Source organism: Ornithorhynchus anatinus, chromosome 12 (genome assembly GCF_004115215.2).
Source record: "Ornithorhynchus anatinus isolate Pmale09 chromosome 12, mOrnAna1.pri.v4, whole genome shotgun sequence".
NCBI classification, from domain to species: domain Eukaryota; kingdom Metazoa; phylum Chordata; class Mammalia; order Monotremata; family Ornithorhynchidae; genus Ornithorhynchus; species Ornithorhynchus anatinus.
In genome coordinates, this window is record NC_041739.1 from 33,241,816 (window position 1) to 33,257,578 (window position 15,763).

Sequence of the window (15,763 nt, forward strand, 5' to 3'; positions counted from 1 at the left end):
TCCAGACAAGGAAGGGTCCGTTCTCAGGGGGGGAATTCTGCTACTGCCTTTCAACCTTGCCCTGAAGTTTTCTGATAGACTCTTCGAAGTCGCCTGCATGGGATGCCAGCAGCAAGGGAAGGATGCGTCCTCTGAGGTCGGTGCCATGCCACCAAGTGACCAGAAGAGGAGGCTCCAGCAATGGAAGTGCATTTATACCATATCATGACGCCAACTTGATCAGGGGGGCTGAAAAAGAAATTTGAAATAGTTATCCAGAAGATAAATGAGCTTTCCTCAAGAGGAAACAAGAACACCTGTTCGGCTTCATCAAAGTAGTCATCTCTGATGTAAATTAGACTTGCACCAAATGCAGAGTAGCTTAATGGGAGTTTCAACCCAAATTGTACAGAGGTAGTACATTCCAAGCCACAGTTTAAAAGATAGACACAAAACAAGAACAAAGAAGCAAAGATTAGCAAATAAGTATATAATGTTGATATTTGTTAAGCACGTTCTATGTGCAGAGCACAGTTTTAAGCGCTGGGGTAGATACGGGGTAATCAGGTTGTCCCACGTGAGGCTCACAGTTAATCCCCATTGTACAGCTGAGGTCACTGAGTCACAGAGAAGTGAAGCGACTTGCCCACAGTCACACAGTTGACAAGTGGCAGAGCGGGGATTCGAACCCATGGCCTCTGACTCCCTAGCCCGTGCTCTTTCCACTGAGTCACGCTGCTTCAATATAAGCAATGACATGATATAATCATCTCTGGCAATACTTCCAGATAGTAGGGTAGCACCCCAGCCTCTAAATCAATGATATTTGAGTGCTTACTATGTGCAGAGCACTGTACTAAGCGCTTGAGAGAGTACAATACAACCTAGCAGATATGTTCCCTACCCATAACTAGTGAGACTGATCTTCCCAGTTAGTTGCATTTATCAATGGATTTATTGAGCACTTACTATCTGCAACACCTAGTTGGAAGAATATAACAGCGTTGGATAAAAACATTTCCTGTCCACAATGAGTTTACAGTTAAAAGTAGTGGAAGACTACTGAGGGTTGCAAACTGGCAGGTGTATTATCAAGCAAGGTTGCTCACTTATGTTTGGCCTGTTTTCCATGCCACCATTAAGAGAAGTACGCGAGAACTCCGGTTAAGACTGAAAAGTGTTCAGCTTTCAAACCTGGTCCTTGAGAAATGAGCCACCAATGAATTATTCCCCCTACAATCATATTTATTAAGTGCTTACTTTGTGCAAAGCAGTCTACCAAGTGTTTGAGAGAATACAGTGCAACAGAGTCAGGAGACGCATTTTCAGTCCAGAAGGAGCTTACAGTCTAGATTATTATAATATGTTTTTGGCCAAAGACAGCGTGGCATAGTTGATAGAGCTTGAGCCTGGAGTCAGATGGTCATGGGTTCTAATCCCAGCTCTGCCTCTTTTCTGCTGTGTGACCTTGGGCAAATCATTTCACTTCTCTGGGTCTCAGTTACCTTATCGGTAAAGTGGAGATGGAGATTGTGAGGCCCATTTGGGATAGGGACTGTTCCCAACCTTATTTGCGTATATCCACCCCGGTGCTTAGCAGAGCGTCTGGTACATAGCAAATAGCACATTTATTAAAAGACAGTACAGAAAGCTTGGAATGGGGGAGTGCTCAATCAATCAAATCGAATCAATCAAACCACAAGGCACTGTCTGATCCTCTGAAGTCCCTGGTTCCCTTGGCCTAGGGAGTGGGCCCTGCACTAGGTGCACTAGATGAGAAAACTGAGGAAAATGAAGACTGAGCATATTAAATAATCCTAATTTTTAAAAGATTATATTATCAAGGTTTGAGTTTAAATTATGGTTGCATTTATATTCCCAAAACCTTAGGAGGTTGAACACAATGAAAGCCTAAAATCAAAACATTGCCATTCGATACACACAGGTCTGGACAAGCATAAATGTAGTCCTAAAGCTCAATTAACAGTCCATGTAATGAGACCTTCCGAATTATGCAAGGGACAATCTAAATCAGAAGCAAATATAGAATAGTGAGAGTTAAGATAAACATCTATTAAATTATCCAGGGAAAGACATTTTGCAGTTTCAACCCATCTTTAGAGTGCTTTTTAAAAAGAAACAAAAAATAAAATAAAAAGGTCAATGCACTGAATTGAAAACCTTCTTGCTGCAATCCAAATCCATTGAGTGGCAAAATTCTGTTCATCTGTTTCTCCTCCTAATTAAGCAGATATGATTTACATGAAGTCAGTGTTTTAACTACTTCTCAATCTTTTCATCTTTTGATTAAAAAAAAAAGCTTCACTTTCACAGACATTTTTCCTTAGGTTGCTTTGCCTTCCTTTTTCATGATCTTGCTTTTTTTTTTTTAATATATCACCCCTACACACACTATTGATTTCAACTCTTTCATGAACTGTCAGTTGTTGTTTTTTAAGCAGTCCTATTTGAGTTTGAGTCAACACCTGGTTTCAACAGTTTGGTGATTTCATGTTTATAAGAACTCGTGTGGTTTTCCTTTCCTCCCAACCCCTTCTAGTCTTACTATTACTTCCCAAAAGCCAGATAAAATTCTGCTGTTATAATTTCCTTGACTGCATATCCCTGCTTTCAACACCCTTACTTAAAACCAGATATCCATAATAATTTTGGTTTTCGAAGTATGGATATGGCCATCACCTTCGGACAAACCCACTCATACTTGAGAGGTTGCTTTCACAGGGCATTCGACTCTATTCAACCCTTTGTCTAAAACACTCCTGGAAGGAAGGTAGCGGCTTAAAGTGGCCCATGAACAAGTAGGGTCCTCTACCATGTTCTGGGCACAGTAATCATAGAATACATAGTATACATATACATATATATATATATATATATGTATATATTTTCATTACCCTATTTATTTTGTTAATGTGATGTACATCACCTTGATTCTATTTATTTGCTATTGTTTTAATGAGATGTTCATCCCCTTGATTCTATTTATTGCTATTGTTTTTGTCTGTCCGTCTCCGCCGATTAGACTAAGCCCAAAAGGCAGGGTCTGCCTCTATCTGCTACCGATTTGTACATTCCAAGCGCTTAGTACAGTGCTCTGCACATAGTAAGAGCTCAATAAATACTATTGAATGAATGTACATAGTACATACATATACTGTATACATACATACATGCATACAGTATATACATAGTATACAGGCACACAACCTACTTCTAGGGATTGCTAGGATGAGGGAAAATGAAGATTCTTGACTTTCCCATCACTGTAGACGGCCCCACCATCCTTCCTGTCTCACAAGCCCGGAACTTTGGCATTATCCTTGACTCGTCTCTCTCATTCAACCCACATATTCAATCCATCACTAAATCTTGTCGGTCCCCGCTTCCCAACATCGCTAAAACCTGCCCTTTCCCGCCATCCAAAATGCTACCGCATGAATACAGTCATGCATCCTATCCCACTTGGGGGACAATCTGATTCCCCTGTATCTACCCCAGCGCTTAGAACAGTGCTCTGCACATAGTGAGCACTCAAATACCAACGATATTATTATTACTACATCAGCCTCCTTCCTGATCTCCCAACCCCCTGTCTCTCCCTACTCCAGTCCATACTTCACTTTGCTGCCAGATCATTTTCTACAAAAACATTCAGGACATGTTTCCCCACTCCTCAAGAAACTCCACTGGTTGCCCATCCACCTCTGCAAACAAAAACTCCTCACCATTGGCTTCAAAGCGCTCAATCTCCTTGTCCCCCTCCTACCTCACCTCATCATTCTCCTACTCCAACCCAGCCTGCACACTTCACTCTTCTAACGCTAAGCTTTCACTGTGCCTCAGGTTTATCTATCTCATGGCCAACCCCTTATCTAATTTCTGCCTCTGGCCTGGAACACCCTCCCCCCTCAAATCTGACAGAATTACTCTCCCCCCCCGCCTCAAAGCTTTATAAAAAGCACATCACTTCCAAGAAGACTTCCTGGCCTAAGCCCCTCTTCCCTCTTCTCCCACTCCCTTGTGCATCACCCTGACTTGCATCTTTTGTTCTTCCTCAGTCCCAGTCACACAGGTCTCATGTACATATCTGTAATTTATTTAAATGTCTGTCTCCCAGGGCTAGAGTGTAAACTCACTCTGGGAGGGATTATATCTGTTTACTGTTGTATTATACTCTCCCAAGCACTTAGTATAGTGCTCTGCACAAATTGCTCAATAGGTATAATTGCGTGAATGAGTCGTTCTTAGTGGCACACTTTCCCATATGAGGCTTCCGAGGGCACTGCCCCAATCCCCCTCTTAATCTCCATTTAGAAAAAAGCACAAGGCGAAGTCTGATGTTCCTAACTTAGCCTCTCCCTGCTCTGACGTCCTCTTCATTCTTCTCAAGTTACCCTCGACCCCAGGCTTCAGAGGGTACCGTGGTGTTACTCCACCCCTAGGTGGATAGGAGTCAATCCTGACTCTTCCACTTGCCGGCTGTGTGGCACTGGGCAAGTCATTTAACTTCTCTGTGCCTCACTCACTGCATCTGTAAAATGGGGATTAAGACTGTGAGCCCCATGCAGGACATGGACTGAGCCCAAACTATTAACTTGCTTAGTAGCATCCGAGTTCTTAATGCAGTGACTGGCACATAGTAAATTCTTAAATGTCAAATCAAAAAAAAATTACATGTATTGCTTTCTCTTGCTTATTTCCTCCTATAGGACAATGAACGCTTGTGTGTGATGCGTGCCCCTCATATTCATGGAAAACTGAATCCTTCCATGATTTCTAATACAGAAGAGATGACTGGGTGAATATCATATAACTGGGGTGAAAAACAGTGGCAGAGAAAGAAAATGTGATCCATTCAGGATGGCCGGACATGGTCTACTGGGTTTTCTCTCTTCTATGTTAAACAAGCCATTTGTGGTGTGGACAGGTAAGTTTTGCCAAATGTGTTCAAAGAAGCTTTCTTCCATTTTTATTCAAGGTGTTGTTGAAACTGAACTTTTCATTTCCAGCATGATTTCTAATCAAGTCAACCCGAGGGGAACCGTTTCTTTAGAAGCATTGCAATATGACAGATTAACACTCTCCCTTTCACTCTGTCTTTGAAGTAATTCAGAACTACCGAGTTGCTGGAACATTTACTAAGTGTTGGAAAGAGGGTTGAGCTCACGGAATACAAGAGAGGGTTTATTGTAGCAGCAGGCAGGGGTTAGCCATATGGCTGGTTGGGGGTTTGGGGTCCAAAATATCAGCTTCCAACGATACTCATTTTTCCTCCATTTGGAACCGATTCTGCAGCTGCAGCCAAATTGTGAACTGACAAGATGGATCATTGCCATTGAGTTTTGACCAGTGTATCACACTTTATTTTCCAAGTACCTGGCTACTGGGTAGTGCAATATGACATCATGGGTAACCTAACCAAACTCCAGTGAGGAAATTGATCCAGCAGCTCCATTTCCAGCTGTGGAGAGTCTGATGCCCAATGACATTGCTTCTGTGTGAAGCCGAGTTTAAGCAGTATTTTGCTAAGTCCTCTCTCTTCAAGATGGACTTCCAGTGGCGAGGAGACAGTGTGATCTCATATTGCTTTAAAGCTGTGTCAATCAAGGCTGAATCTGCTTTTACTTATACACTCTGTGGCTCTAAACAACTTACAGACACGAATGCATGTGACCTCAAAGCTGTATCCTGAATAAAGCATAGCTATAAGATCAAGACAAACAATTGAATAATTATAGGAAAATCACTCAGCATTAAGTTGCTTGCTGAAATCCTTTCAGGTACTAAAGAGAGAATCGTTCTGTAGAGGAATAGGAAGACAGCATGTTTTTATCTGGCATTCCTTGATGATCTAGAAAGGTTTTCCAAGATGTGTTTTAGTGCCATCCGGGAAATTATGAGGAACATTGCCACCCAAAAGAAGATTATTGCAGTCTTGAGCAGGGGGTTTTGATTCAAGGAGTGCTTATTTCTTAAATAATAATAATAATAGTTCTTGGTAAGTGCTTTCTTATACGCCACACACTCTTCTAAGTGCTGAAGTAGATACGAGTTAATTACATTGGACATAGTCCCTATCCCACATGGGGATCACACTCTTAATCTCCATTTTACAGATGAGGTAACTGAAGCTTAGAGAAGTGAAGTGACTTTCCCAAGGTAACACAGTAGACATGTGTCAGAGCAGGGATTAGAATCCAGGCCCATGCTCTATCCACTAAACCGCGCTGCTTCTAAATGTACACAGTTAATGAGCTGCTAATCATCATCTAAATTATGAATCACATACTTTTTGGAGCCATTTAACTCAGATTTCAAAAGACACAAGACCACACCATTCCATATGATACGCCACCACATTTGCTGCTGTTTTATCACAAAGAACAGCTCAGTATAGATTCTAAACTCTTATCTTTCCTTGCCAGAATGACACAAGATAGAGTATCACGTGTTTTATAGAAATGAAATACACAACGGTGGTTATGTCTTAAGACCCTGAAATCAGCACCCACGTTTGTTGTGAAGTGATACAAATGAATTCTAGATTTTACAGGGATCTGTGACTACTCTATTACACTTTCTGATATTTTTTGTGCAAAGAGTTCATTCTTCATACCTCTTCTCATTCATCCTTGTTGAGTGTAGCTATTAAGAGATTTCAATGCACCAGTTCATGCAGCGATGCCAAATTCTGGGAAAGGAAAAAAATGCAGCCAACTACATGGGATAAGATATCAAGATAGCAATATTCCACCCTGTTAGCAGGTCTGGGGTCTAAAAAGAGGGTCAAAATATTCTCTTAGCCCCTTTTCCAGGATCCATGGGGACATCCTGGGGGAGGAATGGATTGTTAACCAGTTGAAGCAAAAGACCGTCACCCCTGGAGGACTGGGCAAGAGTACTGTAAACTCATTATGGGCAGGGAATGTGTCTGTTTACTGTTATACTGTACTCTCTCAAGTGCTTAGTACAGTCCCCTGCACACAGTAGGTGCTCATTAAATACAATTTACTGACTGACTGTGCAGAGCAAGGAGAAGAAATATTGGTAGAACTACCTAACTGATGCATCCTCTGTACTCCCTGAGAACACCTGAGACCCTTCTGACAATCTATTTTCCATGACACTTGGTGGGGGGCAGGGGGGAGAGGGTAGAACCGATTCATTTGGTCAATAAGTTAGGGAGGGTATTCTCTAACTAGAGTTTTCAGTTGGATCCTGGATATATACTCATATATCTTTCTTTATTCATCCTAAACACAGGGTGGCTAGTTTGGGCTCACTTGTAAGTATTTAGCAAAAATACCTTCATTTTGAGCCAGTGAGGCACTGTTTCTTTAAAGAAAAATAGTGTTTAAGTGCTTGCTATGTTCCAGGCACTCTACTAAGCGCTGGGATAGATACAAGCTAATCACTATGGGCACAGTCCCTGTCCCATATAGGGTTTAGAATATCAATCCCCATTTTAAAGATGAGGTAAGCGGTAACAGGCACAGAGAAGTTAAGTGACTTGCCCCAGGTCTCACAGGAGACAGGTGACAGTCAGGATTAGAACTCAGGTCCTGCTGACTTTCAGGACCATGCTCTATCCAGTAGGCTACTCTGCTTCTCAGAAACCTAATAAACTACTGTTCAGAAAATTTGTGGGTTTTTTTGTTTTTAAATCACCAGTTAGAGGCAGACAAGCTTCAGGTTACATAGCAATCAACCCTGGGGAATCCACAAGGACTGTTTGATGCCGTACTTGAAATACTCCCTCAGAATATCGAGGTTTATTGAGCATATGTCCAAGGTGAATCAATTCTTTCACACCTCAGAATGAGATAAAGCAACCGACAATGAATGCATCTTGGAAGCTCTGTCCATAGGTTGTGTCAGCTTTTTGAGCCATAGAAGTGACCCAAATCAGAAATCAAAGATGGGAAAAATGCACTCTCTGCACAAAAAATATCCGCCAATGTAATAGAGCAGTTGAAGAGCCCTATATAATCTAGAATTCATTTGCAAAACTTCACAAATTAAATGTGGGGGCTGATTTCAGGGTCTTAAGACATAACCACTGCTGTGCATTTCATTTCAATAAATGAAATACATTTCTAAGGATGATGCAGATATCAAGTCATTAATCACAACTTATTCAAGGAATTTTTATCCAATGTGCATCCACAATCTAATGCTTCATTAAATGATAACAAAACAGATGTAAGTATGGTTTTCTGACTACTGGAAAAAAATTTCCAGTTAAAATATCTCACATCAGCTTTTAAAAATATCGGAGAGATTTATAAATGATTGAACATGACCCAAATGGGAAGAGGAGCTCAAAAAGGTGCACAGAGGTGTCCAGAAAGCTAAGGCTGATGATCAACTTGAATTGCATGAATAGTCACTTGAATAGAAAAAAATACCATTTGATGCAGAAGCTTCTATTTCTACAACCTCAATAATAATGATAGTATTTGTTAAGCACTTACTATGTGCCAAGCACAGTTCTCAGCGCTGGGGGAATGAGGGGGGACAAGGAAGCAGGGTGTCCCATATGGGGCTCACAGTCTTAATCCCCATTTTACAGATGAGGGAACTGAGGCACAGAGAAGTGACTTGCCCAAAGTCACACAGCTATCATACTACAACTTATCCAAAATTCTCATGCTGGGCTTTCCATTACTTTAAAATTTAACAAACTTGTCCACATTAATGGAACGGCTCCTAATTTAAGTTGTATAAATATAGGATAAGAAACGTCATGATACAGCAAATTCACACTTTCAGTAAACATGACCTGAATGAACAGTGCGTTAGATCTATATTTCTCTTACTGAATGAGGAAAACATTTTGGATTCACCTAAGCAGGATGTACTATTAATTCTATCCTTATTCCAATAAGGAATTACTGCTCCTATTGTGGCCACTATCCCTGGCTTCAAGTGGTTGACTAGCCATTTGGTACATTACATTTTTCACAAGTGCAAATTCGGACCATACCATAGCAGCATTTAAATCTTCCAGATGGCAATAAAAAAAAAGGGATACATTTAAGATGCTTTGCAATGACAAAGCAGCTTAACATAAAACCCCCGCCTGCCTTTTTCCCCCCAGTGTGGTAATAAATAGGTGTCTATGAGAAACAGTATTTTAAATTAATTCAATCATATTTGAGCACTTTTTGTGTGCAAAGCACTGTACTAAGCACTTGGGAGAATATAATACAACAAAAAATAGACACATTCCCTGCCCAAAATGAGTGAGAGTTTACTATATGCAGATCGCTGAACTAAGTGCTGTGAACAAGTATATAGGTGAGAATTATACATTAACCGGGTCCCCCAAAGAAGCTCAGTGGGTAGGAAGGCCTTGGTTACAGACACAAGATGAAAATGTAAAAATGGGGAAATGACAGGATCAATACAATAGAAGCCAATTTGGGAAGGGGGGAGGAGAGGGGAGAGAGAGAGGTGGCTGCTTCTCCCTCCTGGGCTCCTGTGAAGACTGCAGACTCAGCTATCAGATTCTATCAGGTCTGATTTGACAGGAGAGATTCTGAGGTCAAAAATGCAATTTGCAATTATGGCATCACCCACATCCTGCAGCCTCTTACAACTATCAGTGAGATGTTTGCTACTGAGGACATTTTCTAGCCTAGAGAACCTAGGTGGGGCAACTATGCTGAAGAGATCTGGGATCATCCAGATCCAATCCTAAAAAATCTATGCCTATGGCATGTGTGCATATATGGATTACACTCTTCTAAAGCACCAAACAATACCATACACAATAAAAGCAGCTTGAGATGAAAAACACACATACACTTCCATGGCTGCCTTCAATCATCTTCCACTATTGAGGGTTGAGGTCTTATGAAAAATAATTAAACTTGTAAACATATACATTGGCCATCAATGTAATATTTAATGGCACTGCTACTACAGAGGCATAAAAAAATCAACAGTATGAGCACTTACTGTGTGCAGAGGGCAATACAACTGAATTGGGAGATGCAATCACTGCCATGAGAGAGTTTACAGTGAAGTACTAATAGTAAATGCTTAATTATTATGTGCCAGGCACTGTACTAAGTGTTGGGGTGGATACAAGCTAATCAGATTGGACACAGTGCTTGTCCCATGTGGGGCTCACAGTCTCAATCCCCATTTTACAGATGAGGTAACTGAGGAACAGAGAAGTGAAATGACTTGCCGGGATTAGCAAAACCGGGATTAGAACCCATGACCTTCTGACTCTCAGGCCCCAGCTCTACTAGGCCAGGCTGCTTCTCTCTATTCTGAGAGTGTCAAACAAGAAATTGAAGAGGTGCCCAGATATCTGCACATGCTCTTCCACAAGTGGCAAGCTGAAGAAATTGGAGTCTCAGAGATAATCCCTAGCTACAAGAAGATAAGGGAGATCGCTGAATAGGGAAGTCCTGAAATGTGTCTAGTCCAACAGCACCAGCACAACACAATCACACGGTGTGTGAAGCAGGCAAAAAAAATGGGTCACATCAGGGGAGTCATAAAGCTGCTGTGAGCCAAGATGGGGGAGACCATAAGCTAAGAGAATAAACGAAGATTCTTAGAGACCCAGTGAAGCAAAATCTGATTGTGTGCTATTGGTATGGACATCTAGCAAGTAATTGTAAGCTCACTGTGGGCAGGGAACATGTCTATATGCTCTTGAGAAACAGCATGGCCTAGGGGATAGAGCACGGGCCTGGGACTCAAAAGGACCTAAGGTCTAACCCTGGCTCTGCCACTTGTCAGCTGTGTGACCTTGGGCAATTTGCTTCACTTCTCTGCACCTCAGTTCCCTTATCTGTAAAATGGGGATTAAGAACAAGAGCTCCATGTGGTACTTGGACTCTGTCCTACCTGATTTGCTTGTATCCACCCTCAGCACTTACGGCAGTGCCTGGCACACAGTAAACACTTAAATACCACAGTTGTTATTATCATTCCTCTACCAAGTGCTTGTCACAGTGTTGTTCTGCATACCATAAGTGCTCAATAAATACAGTTGATTGAGCAAACCAAGTGATGTATGACAGTTAAGAATGGGGTAACTCAGGGGTTTCACCGAGATCCTATGATACCAGGCAGCTAAGGGAACAGTCCAGCGAAACTTCCATCTTTGGTACAGAGAATGTGTCTACCAGTTCTGCTGCACTCTACTAAGCACTTAAAATGGAGTGTTACATAAGACATGATAAAACAGAATTTCCAGTTAGTAGTCTGCCCATCTGAAGTAAGTGTTTTCAGAACACAAAGGCAGTATTTATGTTTGCTGTGCTCCTAAAAGTTCATTTTCTGAACATGAGAATCTGACCAGACTTTCACTAAATTTCTCAATGGTAGCATACAGGCATCCTAGGTAAACGCGAGATAGTTACTTCACATAGAATCACCTACAGAACACTACTCCAATTTCACAAGTTGCAGTATTAACAGTTGCAGTGAAACTTATTGGGGTAAGGAAAGAAGTCTACTCTAGAAAACCAACAGAGTCCCTACTCCATATCAGCTTCAGTAACTTGCCAAAGAAAGTTTATCTTCCATTCCAAAAGGAACAAGTTATTAATTTAAAAAAAATCACATCTTCATCCATTTCCAATTCCCCTGTCCCACCTTCCAAACAAGGAATCACTTTTCCCCACTGTGTCATTTTTTTTCCTACTTCCTAAACTTAGATGACTTTTAAATATTAATGAACTCTCTAAAGTGTTCGGTGGTGTTTTCAAGAAGGCTTCCTACAGCATTGTATATCCTTTCAAACCATGAAGAATAAGATCTTCTAAAGCTGTCCTTTAACTGACCATAAACTGAATTTTCAGGGAGAAATTTCATTTTTGTAATGGAGAGAAAGCTCTGAAAGCTGATACGTTATTGGTTAGTACAGCTCCTACCTGAAAGATGGCTGCTGATCACTTCAACGTGGCTGATGCTTTGTAGTAAATTCACCCCACTCCACTCCTTCACTGAAGTCTGCTCTCAACTCTCCTCAGTCCTCTAAAGAAATATTCAAGGGCACTTCTCCCTTAAAGGAGAGCACTGAAGAAGACACGGTTGCATCATTAGTTTCAGGTGATTGAGTCTGATGAAAACCCAGGTGACTGAAATCAGCTGATGACATTAATATGCTTGTGTTTCACCTGGAAGAACGGGCTAGCCAAGGCTTTTGTGTAAAGCAAACAGACATTTAGGGGGCTTAAGCCATATATGCTGGTACCAAGAAGAAGCCTTCTTAGTCCCACCAATATAAGGATGGAAAACTTTAGCTTTTTTATGACTCCAAATATTTTCCAAGTATAAAGGTTTGAGTTTTATTTTTCCTGTCCATTAAAAGCTATACGCTTTTCTGTGGTCTGAAGTCAGGATGCTTCTGTGTTAGCAGGTTTACTCAAGTATACCCTGATGGGCATGACTTCCCTTCTCTTTGAATTCCTAATTTCACTGCAACTTGAGCAGTGAAACCCTTTCGCTGAAGGATGGGGCGGGGGGAAAGCTCACTGATAATAATAATAATAATGTTGGTATTTGTTAAGCGTTTACTATGTGCCGGGCACTGTTCTAAGCGCTGGGGTAGACATAGGGGAATCAGGTTGTCCCACGTGGGGCTCACAGTCTTAATCCCCATTTTACAGATGAGGGAACTGAGGCACAGAGAAGTGAAGTGACTTGCCCACAGTCACACAGCCGACAAGTGGCAGAGCTGGGATTCGAACTCATGAGCCCTGACTCCAAAGCCCGTGCTCTTTCCACTGAGCCACGCTGCCCTTTCTGAACTTCATTTTCTCCATCTCCAAAATGGGGAGAGAAAACAAGGTCTCCCTCTCATTTAGAGTTTGATCCCTGTGTAAGACAGGGTTCTCTGTCTAATCTAATTATATCACCTCCAGCCCTCAGCACCATGTTGGCTCATAGGAAGAGCTTAATAAACCACATAAAAGGGGGCTCAGGCTACTTGGTTACTCCGGAACCAGCCGACCTGGATTCTGGGAGTGGTAAGGAGTTTCCCACGTGGAAATAGGATGGAGGAGGTGGAATATGGGAAACATGATTCTAAAACACTGTCAGCCAATCAGCCGTGGATCCTCCACTACATATTGCAGCTCATGTGCATGCTCCCCGATGCTACCTTCAAATGGAATAAGGATTTCTCTGGGACTAAAACATATAACAGGGGGATGATAATAATTATCAGGACACTTGTTACAAGCTTACTATGTGACAAGCGCTGTTCAAAGTGCTGGGGTAGATACAAGGTAATCAGGTTGGACACAATCCCTGTCCCACAATGAGGCTTTTATTTTTAATTCCCCTTTTCCAGATGAGGTAACTGAGGCACAGAGAAGTGAAGAGACTTGCCCAAGGTCACACAGCAAACGTGTCGGTGGAGCCAGGATTATTATTGATAATAATAATAATCATAGTACTTGTTAAGCCCTTACTATGTGCCGATCATTGTTCTAAGCGCTGGGGTAGATACAAGTTCATCAGGTTGGATAGGGTTCCTGGCACACATAGGGCCCACACTCTTAATTCCAGGTCTCTTGGACTCCTAAGCCCATGCTCTACCCACTAAGCCACACTGCTTCTCTGGAGGATGGACCTGCAGTTTGCAGCGCATGATGCCATGACTGCTGGTTTGCAGCAAAGATAATGTTTCTCGCTTAACAAAGTGCCACAGTGATAGCAGCGGCAAATGAAACGACTGACAGAAAACAGGAGAATGTGTCAGCGGGAACAGTCTAAATTAATGATGATGTATATCCCAGTCCATTCAGACCTCTTGGTTAGTTCAACACACTTCACGTTTAGCTGGAGCTAATAACAGTGACCTCCGGTTGATTCAACATAATATTCCCCTTTATACATTGCTTTCCAGATTTACATTTTCCCAGAAGACAAGGCTGAGCCTGTATCAATCAATCAATCAAATTTATTTAGCACTTACTATGTGCAGAGCACTTTAGTAAGCACTAGGGAGAGTACAATAGAACATGCCCTGCCCACAGTGAGCTTACCATCTAGGAGAAGCAGCATGGCTTAGTGGAAAGAGCATGGGCTTGAGAGTCTGAGGACCTGGATTCTAATCCTGGCTCTGCCACTTGCCTGCTATGTGACCTTGGGCAAGCCACTTAACTTCTCTGAGCCTCAGTTCTCTGTAAAATGGGGATTAAGACTGCGAGCCCCATGTGGGACGACCTGATGATGTTGTTTCTACCCCAGTGCTTAGAACAGAGCTTGGCACATAGTAAGCGCTTAACAAATACCACTATTATTATTGTTATATCTGACAGACAATTACTCCTCCGGTCCCTTAAAAGCCTTATTGAAGACACATCTCCTCCAAGAGGCCTTTCCTGGCTAGACCCTCCTTTCCTTTTCTTTAAATCCCTTCTGTGTCACCTTGACTTGCTCCCTTTATTCCTCCCTCTCCCAGACCCACAGCACTTATGTCCATATCTGTAATTTATTCATTTCTATTAATGTCTGTCTTTCCTTCTAGACCTTAAGCCCGTTGTGGGCAGGGGATGTGGTTTATATGGTTATAGTGTACTCTCTCAAGAGCTTAGTACAGTGCTCTGCATATAGTAAGTACTTAATAAATACGATTGACTTCCTGACTGACCTGTGAGTCGCTCATTGGCTTTTTCAGACTCACACACACCCATAGGCAATCGACCTAAAGTGCTGGTGTCTTCTTCCAATATAGAAGATATCTGTATAAAAAGATGTGCTAGGGTAGACTGGTCCTCAGTTTAGCTTGGCATTTTGTCATTTGGTGAACCTCCATTTTAGCCAAGTTTCTTAGGTTCTCATCCCAGTCTGGCCCACTTGATTGTAAGTTCCTTGAGACAGGGAACGTGTTTATCAACTCCGTTCTATTGTCCTCTCCCAAGCACTTAATTCAGAAGTGCTCTGCAAACAGTAAGTCCTCTTTAAATACCATCGATGGATTGTTCTGGAGATGTACTAGTAGCAGTGGTGGAATTGTCTGTTTTCCCTCTGCTCCCAGAGGTCTGTGGAGCAAATGAATGATATTCTCCCTCTACCCAGATGGATCATGGTGGCATCTCTCCAATCCCCTCCATGAATTTGAAACTTCTAACACAATTATCCAAATAAAAAGTTATTTTTTTATTCTTCAAAATACCCAGAACATTCCAATTTCATTAAATCGAGTAATCTAGAGGTGGTAGTACATAAATCTGAAATAAATGAAGGAAAATAGAGTTTTAGAGAAAAACCTAATTCCATTTGAGACACTTGAAGCAAGTTTTATTCATGCCAGACTCTTTCATAACTTCTTCCATGCAGAACACTTTCACTGATTTGGAGAACTACAGAGTGACATCCGAAAAGGGCCTCCAAATGCATTGTCTTTGGCAGTCCCTGTTGTCTCAGAATTTAAACTGCCCAGGGAGGGTTTCTTTAGTTCTCGTCCTACACCAAGAACAGGCAGAACTCTAAAACAGACTTCAAACGGGCTTTGCTATGGGCTGGCCCAGACAGTTAGAGACTGACTGATTAAACTTGCCAAAAAGGAGCTGGAGGAGGAGGAGGTTGGGGAAGAAGAGGAGTAGGAGGAGAAGGAGGAGGAGGAAGAGAAGGAGGAGAAGAAGAAGAAGGAGAAGAAGAAGAAAAAAAGAAGAAAAAGAATAGTTAAGTGCTTACTATTAGCTAAGCCCTGTACTAAGTGCTGGGGTAGAAACAAAATAATCAGGACAAACACAGATCCTGTCCTGCATGGGAACTGCAGTCT

At 41.8% G+C, this 15,763-nt stretch overlaps 1 protein-coding gene across 1 annotated transcript in view; it reads right to left on the reverse strand.

The window, feature by feature from the left end:
• Window positions 1-11,965, reverse strand: part of UGT8 (UDP glycosyltransferase 8) — a 174,338-nt gene extending 162,373 nt beyond the window's left edge. Inside the window, exon 1 of the mRNA XM_029077043.2 lies at window positions 11,901-11,965. The gene's annotated coding sequence lies outside the window, so the exon portion shown is untranslated. The remainder of the gene's footprint in view (window positions 1-11,900) is intronic.
• Between the last annotated feature and the right edge of the window lie 3,798 nt (window positions 11,966-15,763).